Source organism: Patella vulgata, chromosome 1 (assembly GCF_932274485.2).
Source record: "Patella vulgata chromosome 1, xgPatVulg1.2, whole genome shotgun sequence".
Taxonomy (NCBI): Eukaryota; Metazoa; Mollusca; class Gastropoda; family Patellidae; genus Patella; species Patella vulgata.
Genome location: NC_065879.2, coordinates 14,948,222 through 14,972,190, shown reverse-complemented (window position 1 = coordinate 14,972,190; position 23,969 = coordinate 14,948,222). Strand labels below are relative to the sequence as shown.

The window sequence follows — 23,969 nt, the reverse complement described above, 5'->3', positions numbered from 1 at the left end:
GATTAAATGTCAGTTATTTAATGTCAACATTTGCTCCCTGCAAATAAGATGGGTGGTCAAATATATATCCCGAGGGTTTTTAGTAAGATATAAGTAATAAAAAGTAATTATATTCTGTAAAATTCTATTCAATTTCAATATCACTGAAGAAATCTCCTTTGAATAGGGCCAATTTTAATGAAAATTACACTCTGATTTTATTTGTGTTACAAATATTGAAAGAAATGGAAGTTTCTAATTATATTATAAAAAAAATCAGATAGAGTCTTATAAATACAAAACAGTAATGCCCGAAAAATTGGGTCAGTACTCTAAAATCATGATTTAAAGATCTAATAATCTATTTTTATATATTACATGATTAATGAATTGGACTCCAGACTACGGTATATGTGACCCGCGACAGTAAAATGAGTCAAAAGTTGCAAGTCTTTTATATGACGAAATAGGCTAAAAATATATTTTTAATGATATAACACAAAAGGTAAAAGTTTAGATTTGTCAAATAAAGCAAGCTATTATTTATTTTTTATATTTTTAGCCTATTATCCTAGACAATGACTCAATTTGCTGTAACACATTGTTAAGGTTAGGCACCCTGCTGCTATGAGTCACCCTTATAAAATTCTTAATACAGACAAAACATAATACACAAAACAATCACTACAACTTGGGTATTATTTAACTGTGTTGTTTTAGCAAGAGTTTCTGTATTTAATGTTTAGTTCCAAATCATTGTTGGAAAACTGTTCAAATCTGTTGAGAATCACAGAAAACTATTGGGTTCTCCTACTGTTACGCAGTTTAACATGGTCCATCTAGATAACGAGTGTTGGGTTTATAACTGTTTAATTTCTGCAGCAGTGTTGAGTAATTAAATTCTCTGTTAATTACTCAATACCTTTTGAGAAAGTAAATAGTTATAAAGCCAAAACCCATTATCTAATATAGATAGACCCTTTAAGCTACACAACAGTAGAAAACCAATAGTTTGCTATGATTCGCAATGGATTTGAACAGTTTTCCAACAATGGCTTGAAAGTTGAAACTAAACATTAAATACAAAAACTCCTGTTAAAAAAATACAACTAAATGATTCCCAAGTTGTAGTGAATAATCAATGGTTATTTTTAACAGACAAAATTGAGTCTGAATCATAACCTTTATTTAATGAAGGGCCTGACAAGGACTGCTGTCTAGTCATTCGGATTGTACGAAAAAATGAGGTCCTGTGTACACATTGGCGTGCACGTAAAAGATCCCTTGGCAGTTGGAATTCGATATAAGAGTAGGCCATAGTGCCGCTGCCCGGGCAAAATTTCTCTCATAGCACACTGTATGGCGTATGCCCATCTTCATTAGCCCAGTTTAGGAGCAGAACAGTAGGACGTTAAACCCCATTTCATTTCATTTCATTTATTTAATGAAATAACAGCTGGTGGGAGTTGGAATTCGATATAAGAGTAGGCCATAGTGCCGCTGCCCGGGCAAAATTTCTCTCATAGCACACTGTATGGCGTATGCCCGTCTTCATTAGCCCAGTTTAGGAGCAGAACAGTGGGACGTTAAACCCCATTTCATTTCATTTCATTTATTTAATGAAATAACAGCTGGTGGGATTATTTAGTTCTATTTGGCACATATATATGAATATATACTCTCTTATAATGTAACTTTAAGTCTTTAACCAAGTACATAAAACAATTTTAATCCTAAAAATAGGACTATCGACAGAAAAATAAAATGTTGAATAATGTTGATTGATTTGTGTGGAGACTAACTCTATATATGTTTACATTTTCTTTGTGAAATTTGAAAAGTTATGTTTTTGGAGGGACCTCTCAAATATTGAATGTCAAATTTACTAATCTTCATTTGACTAGTAGTGAAAATGACCAGTCAATTTACATCCCCTAAAATTAGAATTTATAATTTTTTACCTTAAAATACTATAAATAGAATCTTTTAGAGGCATTTAGTAACTGGATAAAATAATAAACTATAACACATACTTATGGAAAGACAGCTACTGCCTAACAACAATTCATGAAACCATACATGACAAGGGAGAGAGAGAGAGGGAAATGGCTTTAAGTCCACTTGACACAAACTAGGTCATTTCGGGACTAACATGGAGAAAACCCACAAGGTTGGACAGGCGACCCTACTCCTTGTCACGTACCACTAGGGAATCAAAACCATGCCAGTTGACTCAATGACAGACCCTATGATACAGTGCTGACCATTTGGCCATCCACCCCCCTCATACATGACAACAACAAGATCAAAGGACATGGACTCGAGGGAATGACAATCTACAAAAACAAACTAATTAACTAAATAAATAAGTAGCTGGTTTGCCATACGTATATGTTATAGTTTATTAAAAACTTCAAAATATATACCAAAAATGAAATCACTGAAACATAAACATTTGTGATCTAATAAAAAGTACTTGGGATTCTACATTTCGTTTCTGGTTATATAGTATCCATTGAGCAATGTGCATCGGTTTAATCTACTGTGAATTTACCGGTGAATTGTTTTCCTTATGAACATAGATTTTGATTTGGTTTATGATATTGAGATAAAGACCTGATTATCTTGCCCACATTATCTTCTGCTACTCTCACACAGTGAAGAATATCGTTGTCAATGTGATCATTTTAAATTCACGGCAAATTCACCAAAAATTATAATATAGGCCTAGAGAAATGCTGAAAAAATGTTTATCAATATTTGCGAATTTCTTCTGTATCCTTGCAAATTTCGTACAAAGCCTTGCAAATTTCTTATTAAATTCTTGCAAATTTCTTATAAATCCTTTTTGCCACAATATTCGCCACTGTGTAAGACCAACATTAGCAATTCTGAAAACCTGGATAATCATGAATTAATAATTGTAAGTTACTACAAGCACACACAATTTAAATACAGATTTCTCAAATAATGGTGTAGGATATAATATGAAACCAATGGAGATGAGAATGATTAATCTATAAGACATGTATGTACATAATTTCAATTTACGATACTTAAAAACTCTATGCGTTATTTTAGTGAGCTATAGGAATCCCTTGCAAACAACAATATTGTGAAAGTTGGAGATCTAATAGTTATATCAGCCCAATTGTGGCTTGATTCTGTTCAGTATTTACAAAGTTATGACGAATTTGTTTTCTGAACCCTTTAACCGTTGGATTGTTTTGGTGTTTCGACTAGAAAAAAGCATATAGTTAAGAATATATCCTGTAACTCTTTAAATTTAAGAATAAATCATACAAATATATATTTTTGAAAAGATCTTGAATTCCTCTATTGAATGGTATAACATATTTAACATTTTTTGTCACTTTTACTTATATGTCATGACCTGCAAAATGGCCTCCTGAAATATTCCATATGGAACGTCTGACGGTTAATAAAGGGTTAATTAAATATTAGGTAATCAATCTGAGTACAAATTCCCATGGATTAAACCACGCAAAATTTGATATTTTCCCAAAAATGCAAATCATGCATGTCTTACTTTAAATATTAACAACTTATCATATTTATTCAGGAGGTGGTGCTGAGGCTTTCTGCATGAGTGGAGCATCACTGTATGGTGGAGGTGGTTCCGACATTACTTTTTGAAATGTTTGTTGTTGATAACCAGCCTGTGGATAGGGAGGATATTGTTGGGGTGGGGCTGTAGGATATTGAGGTGGTAGATAACCTTGTTGATAAGATGGTTGACCTTGTGGTGGATAGTATGGCTGTTGTTGGGGTGGCATATATTGTCCGGGTGGCATATATTGTCCGGGTGGCACTGAAATAAAAGTAAACATATTTATAGTATATTCCTTTCATTTGTCTTTATCCAGGGCCATGAAATCAAACGAACCGGGAGAAAAAGAGAGAGAGAGAGAAATGGGGTTAACGTCACACAAACTAGGTCATTTTGGGACTAACATATGGTTCAATTTTATTTCACTAATTCGCTTGCGCGTAGGGGTCTTTTTAGCTGTGGGAGGAAACCAGAGGACCCGGAGAAAAAACGAAATGGGTTTAACCTCCAACAAGAACAACAGGTCGTACAAACATAATACCGAAATCAAGACATGGCTCAGAAACCTGCAGTCTACAGCAGGGATGCTATTACAAAATTTTGCTTCACAGATTTTTTTTTTTTTTTTTTTTTTGGGGGGGGGGGGAGGCGCATTAGATGTTGTTGTCAGTTTCAGGATATACATGTAGGGTCTATAAGCTTCCATTCCCTTTAAAGATACATTATGGGGGATTAGATAAAGAGCTGACAGTTCTTACTATAATAGTTAAAAATTAGATAATGTAAAGGATATTTGCTGAAAATTTCAGACAAATTGATCCACTCTGAACCGAAAATTAAGCGATTGAAATTTCGGCCTACCCTCGTTCATCAATACTATAGTCGGTACAATTAACAACATAGTCTTGATTATCCATTTCATGATTTAATCATGAATGAAAGCTGAGCAGCAAATCGGATCCTAATCCAGTCAATATCGCAGGCTAGCGATGACATCAAGAGTTGATTATGGTCTGGATAAGTTAATTAATGTCTAATTAGTAATTTAGATAACATTTCAGGTCTAAAGAAAGACCTGCAATAGACAGATTTAGCTCTTGCATAATGTACATGTATGTTTATTAACAGACTTCTAACTTCCATGCATGCGTTTTGCATGTTTGCGTCTGTCAAATCCAAACATTGAGTTTTGGGGACATTATATAGAAAGCAAAGAAAATTCACCTGGTTGAGCACCAAGATACGGTGCCTGCGTTGGGTATTGGACACTCTGCTGCGGATAAGTTGTTATAGTCGTAGTATTCTGTGGCGCCTCACGATAAACAGTGCCGCCATAGTTACGTCTTTTTCTACAGCAGCAGCAACAACAAAGGATACCTAGACTTACTATTATAGAGAATACAACTACACTGATGATGGAGGTGGTTAGTGTTATCTGATCGGAATCACTCATTTCATCATCTGAAAAACATAATGGAATTCTGAAACATCCAGCCAGAACTAAATAACAAGAGAGAGAGAGAGAGAGAGAGCGAGAGAGAGAGAGAGAGAGAGAGAGAGTGATATGGGATTTAACATCCAGTCGACACAAACTAGGTCATTTCAAGACTGACATGTGGTTCAATTTTATTTCAATAATTCACTCATAGTCATAGGTAATTGTCTTAAAAAAAGCAGTAGTCAGGAAACCGGGAGGACCAAGACAAAACAACCTAGGAGGTTGGACAGGTGTCATTACTCCTTGTCACATACAAGCCGGGAATCGAAACCATGCCACTTGACTCAATGACAAACCATTTACCTAGGTCAGTTTCAGAGATAATACATGGTTCAATTTTTTTTTAATTAAATTGTTTGAGTGTAGGAGTGTAATTAAATTGCTTGATTAAATTGCTTGAGTGTAATTAAATGACTTTTGAGTGTACTTAAAATGCTTGAGTGTAAGAGTGCAGCTAAATTGCTTGAATGTAATTAAATTGCTTGAGCGTAAGAGTGCAGTTAAATTGCTTGAGTATAGGAGTCAATAGACGTGGGAGACAATCCATGGTTTAATCTATCAACAAAGATGTCAATAGCAGTCAGTAATTGGTTCATACATGTAGATCTCTCTTTAATCAAATCCTATTCACAGATTAATTGTTTTATCTTACCCCAATTTGGAAATAAAGTACTGTCTTCTGATTCCATTTAGCTTTATTTCTAATAATAGTCTCAGCAATATCATAAATTATATATAGGCCTATACAGGAACACGTTCTACGTTATATTGTGTGTACTTCCATAAACCGTTACCGTTTATTTCAGTCAACTAGAAGTAAAAAATTATAAAATAATCACTATAGCTTGCTGGTATCCACAAAAATTTGTATTATAATCACCGATACTAGTTATTTCTGGTAGAGCTGAAAATTGTATTGATATAAATTGTGTGGTCAATCTGATTAACCCGTTAAGTGTGACGTTTTTTAAAACGTTAACTACCCCCTATTGTGTAATTAATTTGACGAAGTGACGAAGAACTATGTGCTATGTTCTAAGAATAGGTTGGGGAAAATACCTCCAAGGCCTTATATTATGCCCTACACACAGTGAGTGGCAGTTGTCCAGGACGTTATATAACGACCTACGCACTTAACGGGTTAAAACACAAATCCTATTTCATTTTGTTTTTTATAGTTCAAAATTTCGTTTTACTTGTCTTCACAACACAAGGATCTGGAAAAGTTGTTGTATAACAGGCGTTCTAGTTGATGTGAGGAATTAGCCAATGAAACAGTCTGTTACGGCAAGTTCTTGGTGTGCTCTGCATGGAACTGTGGGTAAATCCCTAGAAACGTCAATGCTGATTCACAAATCAATGTCTGATGTCACAGGGTCAAAAGCCGCTTGTATGACCCCTGACTTAGGAAATATCATCAGTGAGTATTTTGCCAGGAAGTACAACGAATCATTTATACCAAATCTGCCATACTTTTATTGGAAATAACTACCCTATAAATACTTTTGTGAGAATGAATCTTTAAATTTGAGGTGATCAGCTGAATGAATAACGAGAATGGACTACAAACAATATGCCAATATAAACAAGAAATATTGTAGCTCAGATGTTCACCGGTAGCACAATTTACCAAAATACATCCAAATCAAGGCTCATGTTGTCGCAATTTTCGACAAAAATATGAAAGTGGCGATTAAGATTTGATTTTGGCCATAAAATATTGGGGTACTGGCAATTCTTTTTGAGAACTGGCGAAAAAAATACCTTAAAATTCTCATCATATCCTAGATTGACCATCACATTTCGACTTTGAGTGTCAATCACATGGCGGTATACTATAAATTAATCAACTCGCTGATAATCCGGACCGTGTCAATGAGTAGCCTAATACTTAACAATTGTCTCAAATTAATAATTAGTTGATTGATAATCGCCAATCGCCAGTCATTAGTTAGTCCTACACTCCTAAGGTTTAATCCAAGCCAGTGTGAGCCTTGATCCAAATCCACCCCAAACCCAAGGCTCCACATGGCGACTAAAACACTCGCCATGGCGACCAAATATATTTTCTGGCTAGTTAAAATTAAATGTCTCTATTATTTGACAATGACATGTTAGTCTGTTGATAACAACATACTCTAATTAACTGCACAGAAAACAACTTGACTCTCCCTTTGTTTACGATATCACACTTGGTGGAAGTGGACGTAAAATTCCAGGAATGAAAGAACGAAACAACTGCACAGAGAAAACAACTTTACGTCCCCAAAACTAGTGACAGCCTCTGCCGTTCCACTGAGTATAAAAAAACTGAAAGACATCGGTTTTAAGATTAAAAGTCTTTGAGTCTAATGTATAGAGTACCTTGCTAAATAACAAATGAACCCTTTTTTCTCTGTGAAGGAGTAAATAATGCTTCCCAAATTTTCCGTTTTCTTCGTCTGTTTTTATTTATTTACTTTCCAATTCCTGTTGACACACTTTTCACCGGAAATTGTTGAACAGCGCCCTCTTGGTTTGGTTAACCCTTTGAGCGTACAGCACGCACGCCATCTGAATAAACGACATCAATAACCTTTGGATTGTCCTCAAGTATTTTGTATAAATACAAATAGACCCAATATCACACATTAACCTCTTATGTTGCTTAGCTATTTTTAATTTTATACTCTTATATTGAATTCCATCTGACAAGGGTTCTTTTGCGTGCACAGAATCTCGGTTTTTCGTGCCATCCGAAGGACTATACATTTTCCCCTACCAGGCCACCTGTTCTGCACCACGGACATGGGGGGACCATGCCGGAAAATAAAAATGAACCTTCTACGCTCACACCGGAATCGAACACTGGACCTTCAGGTTAGTGAGCCAACGTCACCGTGGCTCCACGTGGGTAGGCCAATGAACGAATATGGACGCCTGTCACGCGTGTAGAGAATATCAATGCATTGTGTGAAAAATTATGCCTGATATAAATGCCTAAATACAGTTGCTGTTTATAGCGCCACAGGTCAAGTACGTACATTAAATTTTAAATAATTAATTTGAATACATTTTAGCATGGATTAAGTTGCCAAAAATTAGATATTACCCAACAAATGCAGGTTTAGGAACAGCGACTTTAACCTTCAGTTTCGTAATTGTTATGTTCCTTAAACTATTTTTAGGGCGGCGGTGGGGTATTCAAAAAAAAGTCCCTTGTTTAATAAAACATTTATTTACAAAATACGTATTCAATAATGATACAGCTCATTTCATTTATGCTCTTAAATACGGTGACAATAATATACAAACAACACATGCAAGCAACGTCTTGAGTGAGAATTGAAGGTAATCTGCTCCATTCGTATGTTTGCGCTCATATTTAAAACGCGCCAATCCATTGTCGTCGGTTCTAGTTGCTATGGCACCTATATTGCCATTCACAGCAATCCAGATTTCCACTTCTTCGTTGGCAGCACCGTTGATTTCCATATCTATTGTATCAGTAACTGAAATTTGTGTAACTCTTTGGTATGGCATATGGATCCATTTGTCCAATTCACCCAGTATCACAACTTCTTGACCACTGAAACAAAGTTAATTTATTTTTTTTAAATGAGGTTTAACGTCCTAGTTTATTGCACCTATCTGGTTAATGTGCTATGGGGTGGGGGTGGGGGGCTTTTGCCCAGCCAACGGCGCTACGGCGCACTCTTATTTCGGATTCCATATGTCAACGGTCTTTTACGTTCACGCCAACCTGTGCACAGAACCTCGGTTTTTCGTCCTATCCAAACGACTAGACGCCGGTAATTTTCTCGTGGTCGGACCCTGGTTACCAAGCCAACCTGTGCACTGAACCTAGATCTTTCGTTCCATCCAAACGACTAGATGCCGGTAACTTTCTCGTGATCGAACCCTATGACCCTTTGGTTATCACGCCAGAGTAATACGCATTGAGCCACCGGACCCCGTCTCCTGAACAGCAAGTCATACGTACTGTTCTAGGTATATGATATTTAAAGTTTTTCTGGTATTAGACAGTTCCAAGGATCATTTATTACGCGATCACCCAATCCCCATCCTTAGTATCTCCAGTGTGTAGTGGAACGGAATGGCACTACTAGGGATAGCGAGGATGTCCAATCCCCGACAGATCTCTAACGAAACTTACTCAAATTCAATAATAGGAGCCGTATAATACAAACAAAAATTGTCTAAAGTACAATTCTGTAAAGTGAACTTGATGTCTTTAGAAAAGTCATAGAACACGCCCGGTTCATTCCATCTGTATATTTTACTCTTTGGAAACTGCAAAAAGTACAAAATAAAACATGACACAATTTAAATATCTGGAATATTGGTAGCTTGTATGTTAAGATTTGGTGGTGTTTCTACGAGGATTCACTCCTCTTTAACTTAATAGAGATAGTCGAATGTCGCCAGAAACGTCCAGACACCCTGTCATGTTTTTTTTTTCTTAGTCATAGATATTCAAGGATTAAAAAGAGCAGAGTAAGGTAATAAGTTGAATTCATTAGTAAACAAACAATTCTAATATGACATACTAGTTTCATTTTCTTCAGCAATTGATGCAAAGCACGAAAATCGAAATACAATTCCGTTTGGACTTACAGGTGCACCTATTACATATCATCGTTTATACCAAAAACTATAGAAACAATTCCAGTATGACAGTCATGTGGTTTTTAAAACTTTCGCGAATCGAAAATTTTACCACAGACTACTAAAATCAGATTCTTCTTAAGAGGAATTATAGATCTTGCAGCCTGGACTGACACGTGTGCCTGGTAGTTATCAAGACTGGTGATTATAATTATAAATGTTTGTGATCTATGCCTTCACATGCGTCCAGGGATAACATAAATAGGTTCTGTATTAACTGAGTTTCATGGCAAATGAATTGAGGTTTCACGTCTTGCTTTTCTGAACCAACTCGGCTAACTCCGACAGGCAGTGTGAAGTGAGAACAAATTTTGCCCGGACAGCGGCGTTTTCACCTACTTTTTATCGTCTTCCATCTGCCACGGTGGCTCAGTGGGTGCCACGGTGGCTCAGTGGGTGAGACGTTGGCTCGCAACCTGGGGGTCCCGTGTTAGATCCCTTCATTGGCCGAGAAAGTTCATCATCGGGATATTCCGGCGTTTTTCCTCCTTGTCAGTGGCCTTGCCGGACCGGGGGCCTGGCAAGGCACAACGTATAGTCGTTAGGATGGGACGAAAAACCGAGGTTCCGTGTACACATTGGCGTGCACGTAAAAGATCCCTTGGCTGTTGGAATTAGATATAAGAGTTGTTAGGGTAAAATTTCCCTCACAGTATGCCCGTCTTCATTAGCCCAGTCGGAGCAGAACAGTGAGACGTTAAACCCTATTTAATTTCATTTACTAAACGCCAACCAGTACTCGGGAGAAACTAGATTGTACGCCCTATTGTGTAAAGCCTAGACATTTTTCCTAGCTAGGCCGTCCATCATGTACCAATGATTAAGGGGACGATGAACTCTCTCGGTCTACACTGGGATGAAACCGGACTCCCTCGGCGACTGAGCCAGTGCAACCCTTGGCCGCGTCGTGGCGAAACGAACATACACATTTGAATGACACTAACGCGATTAGCACTCGGAATTATCAGAAACTTATGGGGTTTGATATAAAAGAAAAATAATATATCTCCCGTACATCATTGTGAATTTTTGACACATCAAAATTTAAGTGGGTATTTTCTGGTGTGATGTCGAAGGGCTTTGTTAACCCAGCAGCAAAAATAACACCATACGTAGCATTGCCGGAAACAGACATCCCTACAGAGGGTATATTTGTGTATGTAGACCATACTTCACCATCAGGCCCGCTGCCATCTTTAAAAGCCGACTGGAATAAACAATAATGTAAATTTGAACGTATCGCATGTTTATCAATTTACTGGACAATTTGAAAGTTTTAGACTATCGGTTGGATAAGATTTCAAATTACATATCGAATAGGTTCATCGTATTACTGTGTCTCGGTAATTTTCACATTACCCAATATTCAGCTGTGAGCGTGGCCTGAACGTTTAATTAAACATACATTATACACGCGCTAAATCTGCCTATTGCTTGTCTTTCTTTAGGCCTGAAATGTTATATAAACTATTAATTAGACATTTATTAACACGGAAAGACCTTAATCAACTCCCGATGCCATCCTATATGTTGAATATTCAATGGATTTCACTGGATATGCTGCCCTACGCTTATTGGTGATTAAATGCAAAAATGGATAATCGAGACTATGCTTTTTATCGTAGCGACTTTAGTAATGATGAGCGAGGCTAGGCCTTAAATTCAGTCGCTTATATCTCGGTTCAGAGTGGATCAGTGTGACTTAAATTTTCAGCATATTCCCTTTAAAGTATCTATTTTTTAACTATTATAGTGAGAACTGTCAGCTTTTTATCTAATGTCCCATAATGCCTCTTTAATATCTACCGTAGATGGTGGTATAATTACTATTGGGGCAGTGTGACTGAAATTTTCAGCATATTCCCTTTACATTATCTAGTTTTTAACAATTATAATGCCAGCTATTTATTTAATGTTCCGTATCTACCGTAAATATTGTGACCTAATTACTATTGACCAATATTTACCTCTATAATCTGTAAATCTATGGCTTTAGCTGGACGCATTGGTTGTAATAATTTACCATCAGAAGAACAGCACCTGCATGACATTATAGATACATAATACATAACACCGACGACAGTTGAATATAATTGTTTAGTATAACTTTTTAATTAAAATCCGACTTGTATAAAAATTGATTAAAATTAAGAACAGCGCCCTGCATTGGATACAAAAATAATTTATACCAATGACCATCAATAATAAAATGAAATGAACTGGGGACTTAACGTCTTACTTTTCTGCACCGACCGGGATAATGAAGACGGGCATAGTGTACCATGAAGGAAATTATGCTTTGACGCAATGGGTTCCCCGTCTTTCGATTTCCAGCTTACTACGATATGACTTTTAAGGTCTGCCAATAGTATACAGTATACACGGAGGTGATTAAAAACTTACTTTTTGATTATTGAACTGTTAGCAAAGTTTACTCTATCACCGATACCCACTGGGCCTTTAGACAAGAGAGCTACAACCATCTCTAATTCTGGATACGGTTCACCAAGATCTTCAATGAAATAATGGCATGTTGACCGTAATAATGAGATACACAAATATAGAGAGATCTACTAACATACCTCAATATTGACACTGACAAAATGAAATGGGGTTTAACGTCCTACTGTTCGGCTCCGAGTGGGATAATGAAGACGCGGATACGCCATAAAGTGCGCTATGAGGGACATTTTTCCCGGACATAATTGAAACTGCCAAGGGATCTTTTACGTGAACGTCAATGTATACACGGTACCTCGGTTTTTCGTCCCACCCGACCGACTAGAGAGCTGTCCTTGTCAGGTCCTCTGTCCCGCACCACTGACAAGAGGGAATCACATGCTACAGACAAGGGGAACCAGACTGGACTATTCCATCACCACTGACAAGAGGGAATCACATGCTACAGACAAGGGGAACCAGACTGGACTATTCCATCACCACTGACAAGAGGGAATCACATGCTACAGACAAGGGGAACCAGACTGGACTATTCCATCACCCGCTACTCTCTATTCATGTACACTACTAAGACACGTAGTTAGAAGTGCTGTATTTGATCGCGGTTCAATAATGACGCCTTGTCCCGGTGTTATGGAACAAACTTCCGAAACAAGATGGTCTTATACAATTTTAACAATGACCATGTTCAGCTATCAGTAAGGGACCTCAGAAGTGGCTTGAGCTTACGCTGATTAAGTACGTCAGATCTGCGGTGTCTCGTCGTTACTACATGGAATTCGGGTGACTAGGTACTCTACTGTAGCGAGGTATCCTGATAATATACCATATAGAATTGTTATATACTTTGAATTGGACCTTTGTAGATTTTTGTATTAATTTCGTTTTTGGTTTTCGTCAGTCATGAAGAAATAAGACAAGAGACGATAACAGTGCATGTAGTGCTGACTCTCATAACTTGATTACGCCAAGACGCCAGGTGTCGGATGTATAAGCATCAACTGTCACATGGTCGCAGTGTTTAGACCTAGAAATGTACAGAAACTAAGAACTTTAAAGGGTTAAACGCTTACCTGATCCGTTGTGACTCGTTCTAAATGAATCTTTATTGGGGACCAAATTTAATGCATCAGCAAAAATCGAAGAAATGCCAATTTTCCATTGATCTTTATTTTTACCGTAATCTGGACTTGCTCTCGTCTGAGTTATACAAAATGACAGAGTACATCACCGAGTTAATATGCTCTTTATAAATCATGCAATTCCTTTTTTGCAAACGTGCTTGTTACAAGGTAGTGCCCTATCATGTTATTATCGCCGGGGTCATTCAAACCTTGTAACCACTGTGTGGGTCAGAGTTTTTGAAATATTAATAGGTGCGTTTTTTAAAAAAAAAACACACCTTAAAATCAAATTTTTGTCTGCGATATCACCTCGGTGGAAGCGGACGTAAAATACAACTAACTAACAACAACAACGTGGTATAAAATTCAAACCATTCGAACCCTTACCTCATGTACCCTATATTCGCTCATAGCGATACCGTGTGAATAATAGTCTGGCTAAAAACATAGGGGATTGGTCGATATTCAATTTTCGTATGCTTTGTTGAACGAAATTATCTCGTATTCTCGATTGCCACCTATACATGGATGGAGAAAATTCAGTTTCGGAATCTTCATTTGGGTATCCCCAAGGACCAACGAATTATTTAATTATGGAGTATCCACAAGGACCAGCGAATTATTTAATTATTTGCCATTGGCCATTCTTTGTTTTATTCGAAATAACTCCAGATCTTCTATAACATACCAGGGTAGAGCCCCCCCCCCCCCCCCCGACGCCTCCTTAAAGCAGTTTCGCGAAACTGAAAATAGCCTACTCCAAAACCGAAAGTAGTAGATGTTAATCCATGATTAATATATGTTTACCTGTGTTACAGCTGGTAGTAATAATGATTGAAACAGATGCCTAGGATAAGCATCAGAATATAGAATATTGATATTATTTCTAACAGCAGCATCATTCATCTGTTGTAACCAGGTTGACCCTGCAGTTACATCCTGTTTTGTAACATTCATATTCATAAATGTTTCGTCCATCCCATCCTAAAAAAATACAAAAAAAACCCCTCTTAAACCCTTAATGATCATTTTATAATTTCGGAAATACAGTCATTTACTTCTTAATGTGTGTGCAGCGATACGGTGGCTCTGTGAGTAGGACGTTGGTTCACTAAACATGATGTCCTGGGTTGGATCTCGATGTTGATCGCAAAAAGATTCTCGATATTTTCCAGGGACCTTGGCAAGGAAACGCCTCTTATATCACTGGTAAACTGATACCGTTTACTTATGAACCTGGGTCTTTTAGTAATGACAATTTTTGCCATTAAATTAAAAACTTGACACTGATGAATTTCAACAAATTTTTTTTTCTGGTAAGTCAAATAAATTATAAAGTGTTTCTAACGATAGTAAGTAGTAAGAAGCCTTTAATTTCATAAAATTGTAAAGTCACATGGATCACGTGACTTTTGAGCCTATAAAGATGAAAAACCTGAAAAACACGTGCAAACACAAACTCGTGAGGTCAATCGATGCAAGTTTGCTTAAACTGAACACGCACACGTAACTTGAACTGGAAAAACAAATTAAAATTGTTATTTTCATCTTTGTTAGAAAATGCCGCACCTTTCAAATGTAGAACGTCTACGTGCTATAGGTAGGCTCTATGCTGGTCAGTCTGTGGTCACTGTTGCAAGAGCCTTTAATTGTTCACGCCAGACAATAATTAATCTTAGAATGTGTGTGCTTCAAACTGGAACTATTGCCGACCGCCCAAGGGCGGGAGCGCCACGTGTGACGTCACTCCAGGAAGATCAAGCAATACGATTACGTCATCTTAGAAACAGATTTGTCACTGCAACCTCCACAAGTAGAGAGATGTTTGGTGGACGGGTAACTGCACAAACTGTTCGAAATCGGTTGCAGGCTGCTGGTCTTCGAGCTCGGAGGCCCTATAATGGATCAATATTGACACCTCTTCATCGCCGTAACCGACTTGTGTGGGCCACAAGACACATAAGATTTACTCAAAGACAGTGGAATTCGGTTGTCTTTAGTGACGAATCTCGATTCACTTTGAGATTTGCCGATGGCAGGGTCCGAGTGTACCGCAGACGAGGTGAACGTTACGCTCAAGTATGCGTCAGAGAAGTTGACCGATTTGGTGACGTTGCAGGCTCTTCAACATGCTCTTGCACAGTTTTATGCACCTAGTTAATGACTTCTGCCTGATTACTAGCAATTATAATGAACTAATAAACATTATGTATATAAAATGACGTCTTTGATCTGCTAGTGTCTTATAGATTTATTTATAGAAGTTATTTGACTACGATATGGGGGATCACGTGACTAAGTGGGTAAGACGCTGGCTCACTAGCCTGCATTGGCAGAGAAAGTTCATCCAGATTTTCCGGCATGGCCCCCCCTTGTCAGTGATGCAGGACGGAGGGCCTGACAAGGACAGCTGTCTAGTCCTTCGGATGATACGAAAAACCGACGTCCCATATATACATTGGAATGTACGTAAAAGATCCCTTGGCAGTTGGAATTCGATATAAGAGTAGGCGATAGTGCCGCTGCCGGGGCAAAATTTCCCTCATAGCACACTGTATGGCGTATGCCCGTCTTCATTAGCCCAGCATAGGAGCAGAATAGTAGGACGTTAAACCCCATTTCATTTCATTTCATTTATTAAATTTATAGTGTATATTTTAGTCACCGATAGATTGAAACACCAAAGTCTGATTGTATACCATTGATATCACGTTAACGACCCCTTGACAGTGGTAAAAAAAACATAAGAGTACACCAGTGTGAATAATGTTTTTGAACATTCATGGTAGAGATCTGTTCTAAAAGTAGATTGTTCTCTGTGTGCCGAATGATCATACAGTGCACCACCATTTCCTCTGATTGAGACGACTGGGGCCATCAAAGATGTCGTAACATCTATAACAGAATATCAATGACGTCATATATATATATATATAGAGTAAAATACCTGATCATAAGTTGTTAATCCCCATTGAACAGCAGTTTTAAATAAATCATCCCAAAATGTCTGGAAAAGGGGTATACATGTTACATTAATAAATGTATTATAACTTAGACATAATAAACTGTAAATGCTATAATAAAGAACAAACCTTCAATATCAGAGAGCGAAAGAGAGAGAGAGAGGGGGGGGGGACTAACATATGGTTAAACTTTATTCCATTAATTCGCTTGAGCGTAGGGGTCTTTAGTAGAAAACCTACGAGATTGGACAGGCGACCCTACCCCTTGTCGCGTACAAGCTGGGAATCGAAAACACTCCACTTGACTCAATGACAGGCCTAACGATGCCACGAGTACGCGATAACCATTCGGCCACCCCACCCCCTCAATAGCGAAAAGACAAAACAGAGTCAATTTATAGAAATATCAATAGCGAAGTGGTATCAGGTGTTCTAGAAAGAATAAACATACCCGGTACCATTTACAACATTAAGCCGCGGTGGCTCAGTGAATAAGACGTTGGCTCGCTAACCTGGATGTCACGTATTCGATCCCGGTGATGACCGAGAAAGTTCATCAAGATCTTCTGGCGTGGTTACCCCTTGTCAGTAGTGCCGCACGGAGGGCACGGCAAGAGACGAAAAAGCGAGGTCCCGTGTACACATTGTCGTGCACAATGGCAGTTAGAATTCGATTTAATAAAAGACCGTAGAGTTGGTGCTGAACGGTAAGACGTTAAAAACCTTTCACCACAACTATTTTAACCCAATGTGATCATTATTTTCGTTTTAATTGTAGGTTTGTAAATTCTACCTGGTCGAAAGGAAGAGCAATGGGACCATCTATAATAAAACCATACTTTCCACCATTCTGCGTGGCATAAACATTATCAGCAGACCTATAACAGAGAATAATATCACGTCACAAGAGGTGACCGGTATTTCCCCAATTATAAAAGAGATAACATCTTCACAAGAGGAAACGGGCATTTCCCTAAATTATAATATTGGATAATATCGATGCATGAGGTGAAGGATATTCCCCATATTATAAGTGTAGGATAAAGCAAGAGACTGGGGTTATGCTGGGGAAAGAAAGACTGAAGAAAAAACCCGAGATAAAGAAAAACCGAGGTCGCCAGGCCGAGGTTTTTTTTTCTGAAGTCTTTCTTCCCCAGCATAACCGAAGTCGAGGACTTTATCTTGCTTATAAACCGTCTATGTTTACATGTACGCAAGATTAGAATATCCCAGAATTCTCGTAAGAAAAACCTTATATCATGTTTTCTTATGGGAAAAAAACTATCCTGGAAGAATAACCCGTTACAGGATTAAAGAAAAACTTTCAGAGGAATAACCCAAAATTTCCCTGTATATATATATATATATATATATCCAAAGCCGCCCCGACTTTCAAACCGCAAGTTATTCTGGTCATAGAATATACCCCAAAGATCAAAGAGATTTACTGTTACATGTTTATAACATAGGATAATATCGTCGCAAGAGTTTACGGGTATTCGCCATATTATTACAGAGAATAATATCGTCTCACGAGCGAGGAGACGGGTATTCCGTCAAATTATAACAGAGAATAATACCACCGCAAGAGGAGGAGGGTATTCCCCCAAATTATAACGCAGGATAGTATCATCACAAGATATCAGAGAATACAATCGTCTTATGAAGAGATGAGTATTCTCCTAATTATAACAGAGAATAATATCGTCAGAAGAGGAGATGGGTATTCCCCAAATTATAACAAACAATAATATCATCACAAGAGGAGGCGGGTATTCCCCAAAATTATAACACAGGATAGTATCATCACAAGATATCAGAGAATACAATCGTCTCATGGGGAGACGGGTATTCTCACGAGAGGAGGCGGGTTTTCTAATAATTATAACAGAGAATAATATCGTAACAAGAGGAGACGGGTATTCCCCAAAATTTATAACAGAGCACAACGTCGTCTCGTAACGGATATTCCCCTAAATTATAATGTACGATAATATGGCCATACTATCTCACGGATTTACATTGCAGGTATTGGACATGGTTTGAGTTGTAAAGATTAATGAAAATAGGCTGTTTACGGTTATTGGTGGATCCATAACGGAACGCAATCTGTTATACGATCTTAACACAGATTTTATCTATAGAGTTAAACAACAAAATATAATACTTTGGATCCACACCAAAGAGGTCTATTCATTTTAGTAAAATATTGAACTCACCAGACTCCACTGTACATCATGAATTTTAACTTTGTCGCTGTTTCTAATCCTCTGTAATATAAACAAATAAAATAGGGTTTAACGTCCTACTGTTCTACTCTTGACTGGGCTAATGAAGACCGGCATACGCCATAAAGTGTGCTATGAGGGGAAACTTTTGGGGACATCGGCGCTACGGCCTACTCTTATATCAAATTCCAACTGTCAAGGCCTTTCATCTTCACGCCAATGTGTACACGGAACCTCAGTTTTTCGTCTCATCCGAATGACTTTACTTTGTTTTTTGCCATGCACTCTGTCCTGCATCACTAACAAGGCGGAACCACGCCAGGCAATTCAAATAAAGTTTCGAACGAGGGACCTCCAGGTTAGCGAGCCAACGCCCTACTCACTGAGCCATCGTGACTCCGCTTTGTAATATAAACAAATAACTCAAATAACTGGGGTACTGGTACCGCTTTAACTTTCGAATCTTTGATTTTGTAGTTTCACTTACGCCATTCCTTGTGGTAGAGCTGTCAAGTCAGCTTTCCAATCTTTTATATTACTACCATTTTTGATACACCACCAGGAATCAAGTTGAAAATATCTGGAATATAACAGATTTATTCAAACACAAAATATCTGGAATATAACAGATTTATTTAAAACACAAAATATCTGGAATATAACAGAGATATAAAATATTTGGAATATAACAGAGATATTGAAAAACATAAAGTATCTGGAATGTAATAAAAATATTGAAAACACATAATATCAGGAATATGATAAACATAAAATATCTGGAATTAGACAGAAATAGTCAAAACACAAAATATCTGGTACATGATTTTGAAAAGACAAAATATCTGGAATATGATACCAATATTGAAAATATAAAATATCTGGAATATGATAGAAATATTCAACACGGAAATTATCTGGAATATAACAAATATATCTGAAATTGACAGCATAAAATATCTGGAATATGATCAAAATATTGAAAGCACAAAATATCTGGAATATAATAAATTATATTGACAATACAAAATATCGGGAATGCAAAACCAGTGTTTCATAATTTACCTTTTAAAACCAATTATGATCAAACATTTAGAGATTCGTGTGCTGGTAAACAGGTCTATCGGTTGTGCATTGTCAGAGTCTTTAGGGGTCTTTACGACTTTAGCAGTGGGATGAAACCGGGGGACCCGGAGGAAACCAACAAGGTTGGTCAGGCGATCCTACTCCTTGTCACATACAACCGGGAAATCGAAACCTCGCCAGTTGACTCAATGACAGACCTTATGATACAGCGCGCACGTACCAACCATTCGGTCATCCCCCCCTCCCTTCAATCATTTGCATTTTTCGGACAATATCTATTTTTTACGACCTAATCCGCACTTAAAGATACTCAAATCGATTATCTAAATTTAATTCAATATTCGTATTTCTAATTAAAATAATCATCCAACATAGTTTACGTGAATAGAAATGCCAATATACTTACGTATAGGGTACTTTCGTTACCGTCTGAGCTTGTTGTTGCACTTCAACTATTGTGTCGGCATACGTTTTACCTTGTTCTGGACCATTTGCATAATATGAACCTTTAAAGAGAAGAAATTGGGTTTAATGTCTCGTTAACACTATACTTCGGTCATTTTGAGACTAACATACGGTTCCATACTCTAGGTAATCGTCATGTTCATTTAACGACGGGAGGAGTTGAGGGTGGTGCGCGTTGGTTCATTAAATCAACTGGTGTATTTTCGATTCCCCACTTGTACTAGAGGGATAAAAGTAGGGTTGTCTTTCCAACCTCGTGGGTTTTCTCCGGGTCTTCCGGTTTCCTCCCACAGCTAAAGACCCCCACACATAAGCAAATTATTGACATAAAATTGAACAATATGTTAGTCTCGAAATTCCATAGACATTGTTGAACTACAAATGTACCATATGTTAGTTCCAAGCATATTCCAGTTATAGTTACTATATGGTAATCGATCTCGGTGGATCTCGGTTTTTCGTCCCATCCGAACGAATATGCAACACTTCACTTTTTAGTTTCGTGTGTTTTACCTCTGATAAGTAAAAACCGGGGGTTCTAGTCTACTCGGCAGGGATTCATAGCTGGAACATTCTGGTTGAGAGTTCAGTACCATTTCCGCTTGACTAATATTAATGTTTGACACAGTGCTCCATAACTTTCATCAAAGTTAGCTTATATTCTCTCATATATAATATTAACATTTATGTAGATGCAATGAACTAATTGAACCCCATATGTTATTAATCTACGATATAATATATACTGACCACTACATATATACACGTCCACTACATATATGCACGTTGCACGTATTTAATTACATACTTAATCAATCCCACATATACTGACAATGCTGTTTATTAAATAGAATCTCACAGTCAGCTATACGAAGGTATATATAAGACCTTGTGGTTTCTGTAGTTGTCTGCGATAACACCTCGGTGGAAGCGGGCGTAAAACACAACTAACTCATGATCACACACTGTAGTTAAAGAGACTTGGTTAGAGACAGACTTAAAGGAGAGCGGAGACTAGCGGCGACGAGCATATAGATTCACCATATCTCAGCCGCTGCCATTGCAGAATGGTTGCCGTGTTATAGTCATGTACCATGTCAATGTTATTGTTTGTGTTCCTATATATTTTTGCCCCTGTTTGATTGATGTTCCTGATGTCTTTAAGTCCCTGTTTGATTTACGTTCAGGTGTATGTTTCTGTTCCCGATGTAAATAACTGATCCTACTAATAGCGATACAAATGAAATGGAATTTAACGTCCCACTTTTCTGTACAACAGGGGTAAAGACGACGTGCATTATCTATGCGGTGAGCTAAGGTGGGAATTTTGCGCTGACAGCGGCACGACGTCCTACCCGTCTTTCTATTTGGGGTGGGGGGGGGGGTCGAATGGTTAGCGTGTACGCGCTGCATCATAAGGTCTGTCATTGAGTCAACTGACGTGGTTTCGATTACCCGGCTGTACGTGACAAGGAGTAGGGTCACCTGTCCAACCTGGTGGGTTTTCTCCGGGTCCCCCGGTTTCTTCCCACTGCTAAAGACCCCTACGCGCAAGAGAATTATTGAAATAAAATTGAACCATATGTTAGTCCTGAAATGACATAGTTTGTGTCGAGTGGACGTTAAACTCCATTTACATTATCTAGATTAAATTGAAAGTAGAGATATATCTGAAAGTGTTTGTACATACCGTCACCTGTCCAATAACCAAGATATTGTGTTGTAATATCTTTATCGGCGGTGCTAAAACTCTTTGTGTTATTATAATACTGACCACCAACAATTACTCCCCACGCGCTCATTGCCTGGAATATATAAACATTCTTATATGTATCCTTAAAGAGGCAGCGTTAAAAGCATTATGCAAGATTTCGATAAAGAGCTGACAGTTCTCTCTATAATACGTAAAAATAGATAATGTAAAGGGAATATATTCAAACTTTCGTTGCTACGATAATAAACAAAGTCCCAATTATCCATGTTCAATTAATATCAACTGACGACTGTGTTTATACGAGAGGTTTCATCAGATGTTCCACGAGAGGTGGTTTTAGGTATACGAGAGATGGTGTTAGTTGTTTTAAAGCGAGTTGTATCAGAGATGATATCAGGTGTTCTAAAGACAAGTTGTGCGAGATGTGATATCAGCTGCTCTAAGGACAGGTTATACGAGATGCGGTAATTGATGTTCTAAAGGCGAGGTATGCAAGAGGTTGTATCAGATGTTCTATGGACAAGATATACGAGAAGTGGTGTACGAGATGTTGTATCAGATGTTCTAAAGGCGAGGTATACATACTGCCATTGAAACATCCCTTGGCAGTTGGAATTCGATATAAGAGTAGGCGATAGTGCCGCTGCCCGGGCAAAATTTCCCTCATAGCACACTGTATGGCGTATGCCCGTCTTCATTAGTCCAGTAAGTAGCAGAACAGTAGGACGTTAAACCCCATTTCATTTCATTTCATTTCTACTTACCGCGTTTATTCCCGTGTTATAATTTATAAATGTCTGATATTCAAACTCTCGTTGTATACCATCCAATCCACCCATTAATCCCCAATAGATATAGTTATTAGTTTTATCATGCCACATGGATGTCACCATAAATCTATCAAGTGGTGTTATCACGGCTGTCTTTCCTGTATTGTCAAATATTGCTAATGGTCCTGAACCTTCTAAGCCATCAGGTATGGTTGCTGTGTTGTCAAATCTGTAGTAAAATAGAGTGTATATATTAACACTTCTAGAAATTATCAAAAATAGAGGATCCCCGGCAACAAACTTCACAACACTGTGTAGTTGGTTTAAAAAATTATAATCTAGGTCTGGAACATGTTTCGGGCTGTGTTAGCATGGGTCTATGTTTCCAGCGGAACCGTGGCTCAATGGGTAACATCGCGATCCGGAGTGTTGGTACGAGAAGTTTCCTCTGGATTTTCCACCATGGTTTTATCTTATCAAAAATTCAGAACGAAGGGGAATTTTTTCAGGGGAGATACGTTTCGTGCTACTCTTTATGGAATTCCAACTGTCAAGTGTTCGTTTACGTACATGCGTTTATTCCGTCCCACACAGACGACTAGACGCTGTTCCTTTCCAGTAAGGGGATCACGTGGCTAAGTGGGTAAGACGCTGGCTCGCTAGCCTGGAGGTCGGGTGTTCGATCCCTGCATTGGCCGAGAAAGTTCATCCAGATTTTCCGGCGTGGTTCCCCCTTGTCAGGGATGCAGAACGGAGGGCCTGACAAGGACGGCTGTCTAGTCCTTCGGATGATATGAAAAACCGAGGTCCCGTGTATATATTGGAATGCACGTAAAAGATCCCTTGGCAGTTGGAATTCGATATAAGAGTAGGCGATAGTGCCGCTGCCCGGGCAAAATGTCCCTCATAGCACACTGTATGGCGTATGCCCGTCTTCATTAGCCCAGCATAGAAGCAGAACAGTAGGACGTTAAACCCCATTTCATTTCATTTCATTTCATTTCCAGTAAAGGAAAACCAGTCTGATGTCAACGTGGGTCCAACTAATCAGCATCTTCAGTGTACCAAGCTCGTAACCATTGCTCCAGGTATATCCTTATCCAAATGTCGAATCTTGTTTTGTTACTCAAAGTTTAGGTAATACATGTTTATATTGAAAACTTACCTGCCCATGGATTTATCAGTATCGCCTGTAAAATGACCACCGAATCCCAAATATCCTAAATCCGTTCTTGGCGTACCAACTTTAAATCCAGGAAATCCACAAATAATCTGATTTTCATCAGCGGATTTTGTTCCCGTTGCGCCATCCACATAATTCTGTATATAAATTTAATTTAGAAGTTATTTAATAAATGAATGAAATTGTTTGATTTTGTTGACGATAAGTTTAGATAAAAAATAAGATAAAACCAAATACGAACAATCCAAACCATTAGACAAAAT

The 23,969-nt window shown here is 38.0% G+C and overlaps 4 long non-coding RNA genes across 4 annotated transcripts; all 4 read right to left on the bottom strand.

Annotated features, from left to right (window-relative positions):
* Positions 1 to 1,020: 1,020 nt before the first annotated feature.
* Positions 1,021 to 7,527, bottom strand: LOC126823327 (uncharacterized). Its single transcript, XR_007681129.2, has 4 exons — positions 7,413 to 7,527; positions 5,701 to 5,858; positions 4,775 to 5,011; positions 1,021 to 3,811 (listed from the first exon to the last, which is right to left on the bottom strand). It is a non-coding gene; the product is annotated as an uncharacterized LOC126823327 (long non-coding RNA).
* A 758-nt stretch (positions 7,528 to 8,285) lies between these two features.
* Positions 8,286 to 12,229, bottom strand: LOC126823235 (uncharacterized). The gene is made up of 5 exons (XR_007681110.2): positions 12,120 to 12,229; positions 11,684 to 11,756; positions 10,732 to 10,923; positions 9,205 to 9,341; positions 8,286 to 8,616 (listed from the first exon to the last, which is right to left on the bottom strand). It is a non-coding gene; the product is annotated as an uncharacterized LOC126823235 (long non-coding RNA).
* Positions 12,230 to 13,249: 1,020 nt separating this feature from the next.
* Positions 13,250 to 17,111, bottom strand: LOC126823279 (uncharacterized). Its single transcript, XR_007681112.2, has 4 exons — positions 17,057 to 17,111; positions 16,248 to 16,307; positions 14,108 to 14,284; positions 13,250 to 13,376 (listed from the first exon to the last, which is right to left on the bottom strand). It is a non-coding gene; the product is annotated as an uncharacterized LOC126823279 (long non-coding RNA).
* Positions 17,112 to 20,001: 2,890 nt separating this feature from the next.
* On the bottom strand, positions 20,002 to 22,643 carry LOC130013989 (uncharacterized). The gene is made up of 3 exons (XR_008788965.1): positions 22,518 to 22,643; positions 21,730 to 21,844; positions 20,002 to 20,080 (listed from the first exon to the last, which is right to left on the bottom strand). It is a non-coding gene; the product is annotated as an uncharacterized LOC130013989 (long non-coding RNA).
* Between the last annotated feature and the right edge of the window lie 1,326 nt (positions 22,644 to 23,969).